A 7,733-nucleotide genomic window follows, 5' to 3' on the forward strand; every position below is an offset into this window, starting at 1 on the left:
ACGCTAAGCCCATGCTACTTCCTTGCTTCCCTGAGGCCTGTGGGGGGGGAGCCTCAAAGGTCCCATTTTGCTACTCTTGGCCTCAGTGCTTTCAGCCGGTGGTCCAAAGAGCAGGCTGGATGCCATTCAGAAACCCATCTGCCAGCAGCCATGCCGGAGGCTCAGGCTTAATCCTCAAAGCCGAGCACAAAAACTTTCAGCCGGGAACGTTTCGCTCCTTCCCTCCTCCGCCCAGCGGCAAGGGAGAAGCGAAGGAGACAGGCCGGCTCAAAGACGCCTCCCTCCCACTTCCCTGTACGCTGTGCAAAGCTCTTGGCCTGCCTCATGCCTCGTCAGGAAAGCGCGGCCATGCGGCCCAAGCCTGAGTCACGTCCGCGGCCTGGCCCGCCCGCCCGGCTGACGGCGCGCAGAGCCACAGCAGTCAATGGCAGGTCGAGTTGGGAGCCTGGGCTCTTTCCGTGACAGCCACACACAGCGCTGCCCAGCGCCCAGAGCCTCCCTCGTGTTCTCCCGCAGCAGCCGCCTGCCGGTGTGGAGTGGGAAAAGGGGACCAGGAAGCACTGCAGCCTCATTCCAGGACAGGAGGCCCTCGCCACACCCAGGCCTGCCTCTTGCCTTCAGCCCAGGCAGCCAGAGGTGCCAGGGAGCTCCTGGCAGGCCGCGCTTTGCCTCAGCCATCTCTTGCCTCATGGCCTAGGCTCTTGGGGCTCTGCTGGTCACCGGCTCGCTTGAAGGCCCAGAGGGAAAAGAAACAAGCGCACGTGTAGCAGAGGATGGTTTCGATCCATCGATCTCTGGGTTATGGGCCCAGCACGCTCCCGCTGCGCCACTCTGCTGTTTCTTTACACTCTCCCCCCTGCCACCTAGCTGCCACTATCCGGATTAGTGCCTTACACACCCTCGCTCTGGCAGGCAGATGCGCAGGCTGCTAGGCAGCTGCCCTGGTCACAGGATTTTACAGCTAGCTTCTACAGGGTAAAAGGATCTAGTTGGGGTTTGGACCCCATTGGGAGCTGGGTAGCTGAGTGCCGGAGGCAGGAGCACTTCTTAAACTGTTTTCAGTTACGCTTGTGGGGACGAGGTTCAGCCTTGGATCCGTGTCTGCAGCAGGCAAGCACCTCTGGCTCAATCGCCCCGCCGTATTAGCAGACTAAAGCGGCGCGAACGCACACGCCTTGCAAAGAGGGCCGGGATCTCGAACAAAAGTCAGCATTTTATTAAGATGAGGTTCAAAGAAAAAAAAGTGTACGGTACAGAGTTTGGCGTAGAAGTTTCTGGTGCTCAGGAACAACGTACAGCTTACCCAAGGGTACAAAGTTCGGTTTAAAATGGGGTGGCGTAAGGAATACATAATCTGCAATAGCCCTGACTGGGGTAAAGGTTAACGTACAGACACTGAGTTAGGAGGGTATGTTGTCCATATGAGGGCTACGTTCGGGTGTGGAGTATAACGAGCGGCTCACGGCGATGAGGATGGATTGACCAGCGTTAGGTGAGTTTTAACGTTCGGTGTTTGGGAATCTTTGCCACAATCTAGTTGAAGCAGGGTCAGTATGAAGTCTACCCTGCCATCTGTTGGTGATCTGTCGTCAAGGCCTTTTGGGGCTGATGTCATTTGCATAGTTACACCCACCCCGGATTGCATGATGGGAGTGCTTGTCCAAACGGTCATTTCAGCTGCTGCGGTTCCCCAGTCTCTTTGTTATTGGGGCAGGAGTAATCCAGTGTATTTTCCTGTTGATTTTGGATCAAGGACAGAGTAACTGTACCTGGCATTTGAGGCCTGAGAGCGTCACCCTCGCCTGAAAAGTACTCACCATTTAGGGGTATGGGTTCCTAACGGCAGCACGTGGAGGGAGGTAGAAATGGATGTTTGTTGGCCTCTTGCAGGTGCTGCTGATGTCCTTTCTGCTGTCCCTGCTGTGGAAAGACAGAGGCAGAGGTGGTTTTGAATCTCTTCAAATTGTTGTGAGTGCTGCAGTTGATCACCCTAAGCTTATGCCGTTAGATCTCTTTCACGGTGTATTTTAGCCCTGAAGGTAAAGGTGTGTTGTGAGGAGTGAGGTAGCAAACGTTAGTTGCAGAGGTGGTGCATGTGCCACGGAAGTTGTGTGCCCCCGTCCAAGAGTCCAGGATTTGCATAAACCCACCCACTGACCTGTGACTAACAATCTCACTCTGCTAACTTTTCCAGCAAAACAGGCCAAAGAAAGTGTATGCGGCGCTGTACCACAGCCCGGTGCTCTTTCGGTTCCTTCCCAAAGAACTTTCCCTCCATAGCAGTCCAGTTCCTTGCTGTTGCTTGGCCAACCACTGCATGCATGTGCTATACCGTATGCCTGAGCTGATTCCCAGCTTTTGTGCTCAATACAGCCTTGCCCGTCCATGTCTCTGTGGCGCAATGGGTCAGCGTTCGGCTGTTAACCGAAAGGATGGTGGTTCGAGCCCACCCAGGGACGGCGCTAAGCCCATGCTACTTCCTTGCTTCCCTGAGGCCTGTGGGGAGCCTCAGCAGTCCCATTTTGCTGCCTCAGTGCTTTCAGCCGGTGGTCCAAAGAGCAGGCTGGATGCCATTCAGAAACCCATCTGCCAGCAGCCATGCGGAGGCTCAGGCTTAATCCTCAAAGCCGAGCACAAAAACTTTCAGCCGGGAACGTTTCGCTCCCTTCCGCCTCCGCCCAAGCGGCAAGGGAGAAGCGAAGGAGACAGGCCGGCTCAAGACGCCTCCCTCCCACTTCCCTGTACGCTGTGCAAAGCTCTTGGCCTGCCTCACGCCTCGTCAGGAAAGCGCGGCCATGCGGCCCAAGCCTGAGTCACGTCCGCGGCCTGGCCCGCCCCGGCTGACGGCGCGCAGAGCCACGCGAGTCAAAGGCAGGTCGAGTTGGGAGCCTGGGCTCTTTCCGTGACAGCCACACACACAGCGCTGCCCAGCGCCCGAGAGCCTCCTCGTGTTCTCCCGCAGCAGCCGCCTGCCGGTGTGGGTGGGAAAAGGGGACCAGGAAGCACTGCAGCCTCATTCCAGGACAGGAGGCCCTCGCCACACCCAGGCCTGCCTCTTGCCTTCAGCCCAGGCAGCCAGAGGTGCCAGGGAGCTCCTGGCAGGCCGCGCTTTGCCTCAGCCATCTCTTGCCTCATGGCCTAGGCTCTTGGGGCTCTGCTGGTCACCGGCTCGCTTGAAGGCCCAGAGGAAAAGAAACAAGCGCCGCGCGTAGCAGAGGATGGTTTCGATCCATCGACCTCTGGGTTATGGGCCCAGCACGCTCCGCTCGCCACTCTGCTGTTTCTTCACACTCTCCCCTGCCACCTAGCTGCCACTATCCGGATTGAGTGCCTTACACGCCCTCGCTCTGGCAGGCAGATGCGCCAGGCTGCTAGGCAGCTGCCTGGTCACAGGATTTTACAGCTAGCTTCTACAGGGTAAAAGGATCTAGTTGGGGTTTGGACCCCATTGGGAGCTGGGTAGCTGAGTGCCGGAGACGGAGCACTTCTTAAACTGTTTTCAGTTACGCTTGTGGGGGACGAGGTTCAGCCTTGGATCCGTGTCTGCAGCAGGCAAGCACCTCTGGCTCAATCGCCCCCGCCGTATTAGCAGACTAAAGCGGCGCGAGCACACGCCTTGCAAAGAGGAGCCGGGATCTCGAACAAAAGTCAGCATTTTATTAAGATGAGGTTCAAAGAAAAAAAGTATACGGTACAGAGTTTCGGCGTAGAAGTTTCTGGTGCTCAGGAACAACGTACAGCTTACCCAAGGGTACAAAGTTCGGTTTAAAATGGGGTGGCGTAAGGAATACATAATCTGCAATAGCCTGACTGGGGTAAAAGGTTAACGTGCAGACACTGAGTTAGGAGGGTATGTTGTCCATATGAGGGCTACGTTCGGGTGTGGAGTATAACGGCGGCTACGACGATGAGGATGGATTGACCAGCGTTAGGTGAGTTTTAACGTTCGGTGTTTGGGAATCTTTGCCACAATCTAGTTGAAGCAGGGTCAGTATGAAGTCTACCCTGCCATCTGTTGGTGATCTGTCGTCAAGGCCTTTTGGGGCTGATGTCATTTGCATGGTTACACCCACCCGGATTGCATGATGGGAGTGCTTGTCCAAGCGGTCATTTCAGCTGCTGGGTTCCCCAGTCTCTTTGTTATTGGGGCAGGAGTAATCCAGTGTATTTTCCTGTTGATTTTGGATCAAGGACAGAGTAACTGTACCTGGCATTTGAGGCCTGAGCGTCACCCTCGCCTGAAAAGTACTCACCATTTAGGGGTATGGGTTCCTAACGGCAGCACGTGGAGGGAGGTAGAAATGGATGTTTGTTGGTCTATTGCAGGTGCTGCTGATGTCATTTCTGCTGTCCCTGCTGTGGAAAGACATAGGCAGAGGTGGTTTTGAATATCTTCAAATTGTTGTGAGTGCTGCAGTTGATCACCCTAAGCTTATGCCGTTAGATCTCTTTCACGGTGTATTTTAGCCCTGAAAGGTAAAAGGTGTGTTGTGAGGAGTGAGGTAGCAAACGTTAGTTGCAGAGGTGGTGCATGTGCCACGGAAGTTGTGTGCCCCCGTCCAAGAGTCCAGGATTTGCATAAACCCGCCCACTGACCTGTGACTAACAATCTCACTCTGCTAACTTTTCCAGCAAAACAGGCCAAAGAAAGTGTATCACGGCGCTGTACCACAGCCCGGTGCTCTTTCGGTTCCTTCCCAAAGAACTTTCCCTCCATAGCAGTCCAGTTCCTTGCTGTTGCTTGGCCAACCACTGCATGCAAGTGCTATACCGTATGACCTGAGCTGATACCCACATTTTGTGCTAAATACAGCCATGCCCGTCCAAGTCTCTGTGGCGCAATGGGTCATAGCGTTCGGCTGTTAAAAGAAAGTATCGTTGTTCGAGCCCACCCAGGGACGGCGCTAAGCCCATGCTACTTCCTTGCTTCCCTGAGGCCTGTGGGGAGCCTCAGCAGTCCCATTTGCTGCCTCAGTGCTTTCAGCCGGTGGTCCAAAGAGCAGGCTGGATGCCATTCAGAAACCCATCTGCCAGCAGCCATGCCGGAGGCTCAGGCAATCCTCAAAGCCGAGCACAAAAACTTTCAGCCGGGAGCGTTTCGCTCCTTCCGCCTCCGCCCAGCGGCAAGGGAGAAGCGAAGGAGACAGGCCGGCTCAAGACGCCTCCCTCCCACTTCCCTGTACGCTGTGCAAAGCTCTTGGCCTGCCTCATGCCTCGTCAGGAAAGCGCGCCATGCGGCCCAAGCCTGAGTCACGTCGCGGCCTGGCCCGCCCGCCCGGCTGACGGCGCGCAGAGCCACGCGAGTCAATGGCAGGTCGAGTTGGGAGCCTGGGCTCTTTCCGTGACAGCCACACACACAGCTGCCCAGTGCCCGAGAGCCTCCCTCGTGTTCTCCGCAGCAGCCGCCTGCCGGTGTGGGTGGGAAAAGGGGACCAGGAAGCACTGCAGCCTCATTCCAGGACAGGAGGCCCTCGCCACACCCAGGCCTGCCTCTTGCCTTCAGCCCAGGCAGCCAGAGGTGCCAGGAGCTCCTGGCAGGCCGCGCTTTGCCTCAGCCATCTCTTGCCTCATGGCCTAGGCTCTTGGGGCTCTGCTGGTCACCGGCTCGCTTGAAGGCCCAGAGGAAAAGAAACAAGCGCACGCGTAGCAGAGGATGGTTTCGATCCATCGACCTCTGGGTTATGGGCCCAGCACGCTCCGCTGCGCCACTCTGCTGTTTCTTCACACTCTCCCCCCTGCCACCTAGCTGCCACTATCCGGATTAGTGCCTTACACGCCCTCGCTCTGGCAGGCAGATGCGCAGGCTGCTAGGCAGCTGCCCTGGTCACAGGATTTTACAGCTAGCTTCTACAGGGTAAAGGATCTAGTTGGGGTTTGGACCCCATTGGGAGCTGGGTAGCTGAGTGCGGAGACAGGAGCACTTCTTAAACTGTTTTCAGTTACGCTTGTGGGGACGAGGTTCAGCCTTGGATCCGTGTCTGCAGCAGGCAAGCACCTCTGGCTCAATCGCCCCGCCGTATTAGCAGACTAAAGCGCGGCGCGACGCACACGCCTTGCAAAGAGGGCCGGGATCTCGAACAAAAGTCAGCATTTTATTAAGATGAGGTTCAAAGAAAAAAAGTGTACGGTACAGAGTTTGGCGTAGAAGTTTCTGGTGCTCAGGGAACAACGTACAGCTTACCCAAGGGTACAAAGTTCGGTTTAAAATGGGGTGGCGTAAGGAATACATAATCTGCAATAGCCCTGACTGGGGGTAAAGGTTAACGTACAGACACTGAGTTAGGAGGGTATGTTGTCCATATGAGGGCTACGTTCGGGTGTGGAGTATAACAGCGGCTACGGCGATGAGGATGGATTGACCAGCGTTAGGTGAGTTTTAACGTTCGGTGTTTGGGAATCTTTGCCACAATCTAGTTGAAGCAGGGTCAGTATGAAGTCTACCCTGCCATCTGTTGGTGATCTGTCGTCAAGGCCTTTTGGGGCTGATGTCATTTGCATGGTTACACCCACCCCGGATTGCATGATGGGAGTGCTTGTCCAAACGGTCATTTCAGCTGCTGCGGGTTCCCCAGTCTCTTTGTTATTGGGGCAGGAGTAATCCAGTGTATTTTCCTGTTGATTTTGGATCAAGGACAGAGTAACTGTACCTGGCATTTGAGGCCTGAGAGCGTCACCCTCGCCTGAAAAGTACTCACCATTTAGGGGTATGGGTTCCTAACGGCAGCACGTGGAGGGAGGTAGAAATGGATGTTTGTTGGCCTCTTGCAGGTGCTGCTGATGTCCTTTCTGCTGTCCCTGCTGTGGAAAGACAGAGGCAGAGGTGGTTTTGAATCTCTTCAAATTGTTGTGAGTGCTGCAGTTGATCACCTAAGCTTATGCCGTTAGATCTCTTTCACGGTGTATTTTAGCCCTGAAAGGTAAAGGTGTGTTGTGAGGGTGAGGTAGCAAACGTTAGTTGCAGAGGTGGTGCATGTGCCACGGAGTTGTGTGCCCCCGTCCAAGAGTCCAGGATTTGCATAAACCCACCCACTGACCTGTGACTAACAATCTCACTCTGCTAACTTTTCCAGCAAAACAGGCCAAAGAAAGTGTATCGGCGCTGTACCACAGCCCGGTGCTCTTTCGGTTCCTTCCCAAAGAACTTTCCCTCCATAGCTGTCCAGTTCCGTGCTGTTGCTTGGCCAACCACTGCATGCATGTGCTATACCGTATGCCCTGAGCTGAGTCCCAGCTTTTGTGCTCAATACAGCCTTGCCCGTCCAGGTCTCTGTGGCGCAATGGGTCAGCGCGTTCGGCTGTTAACCGAAAGGATGGTGGTTCGAGCCCACCCAGGGACGGCGCTAAGCCCATGCTACTTCCTTGCTTCCCTGAGGCCTGTGGGGAGCCTCAAAGGTCCCATTTTGCTGCCTCAGTGCTTTCAGCCGGTGGTCCAAAGAGCAGGCTGGATGCCATTCAGAAACCCATCTGCCAGCAGCCATGCCGGAGGCTCAGGCTTAATCCTCAAAGCCGAGCACAAAACTTTCAGCCGGGCGTTTCGCTCCTTCCGCCTCCGCCCAGCGGCAAGGGAGAAGCGAAGGAGACAGGCCGGCTCAAAACGCCTCCCTCCCACTTCCCTGTACGCTGTGCAAAGCTCTTGGCCTGCCTCATGCCTCGTCAGGAAAGCGGCCATGCGGCCCAAGCCTGAGTCACGTCCGCGGCCTGGCCGCCCGCCCGGCTGACGGCGCGCAGAGCCA

At 55.7% G+C, this 7,733-nt stretch overlaps 1 non-coding gene across 1 annotated transcript; it reads left to right on the forward strand.

Moving 5' to 3' along the window:
* The first annotated feature begins 7,263 nt into the window (after positions 1–7,263).
* TRNAN-GUU lies at positions 7,264–7,337 on the forward strand. Its single transcript has one exon. It is a non-coding gene; the product is annotated as a tRNA-Asn (tRNA).
* Positions 7,338–7,733: the final 396 nt, after the last annotated feature.

Source organism: Mauremys reevesii, linkage group 12 (assembly GCF_016161935.1).
Source record: "Mauremys reevesii isolate NIE-2019 linkage group 12, ASM1616193v1, whole genome shotgun sequence".
In the NCBI taxonomy this organism is placed as follows: Eukaryota; Metazoa; Chordata; order Testudines; family Geoemydidae; genus Mauremys; species Mauremys reevesii.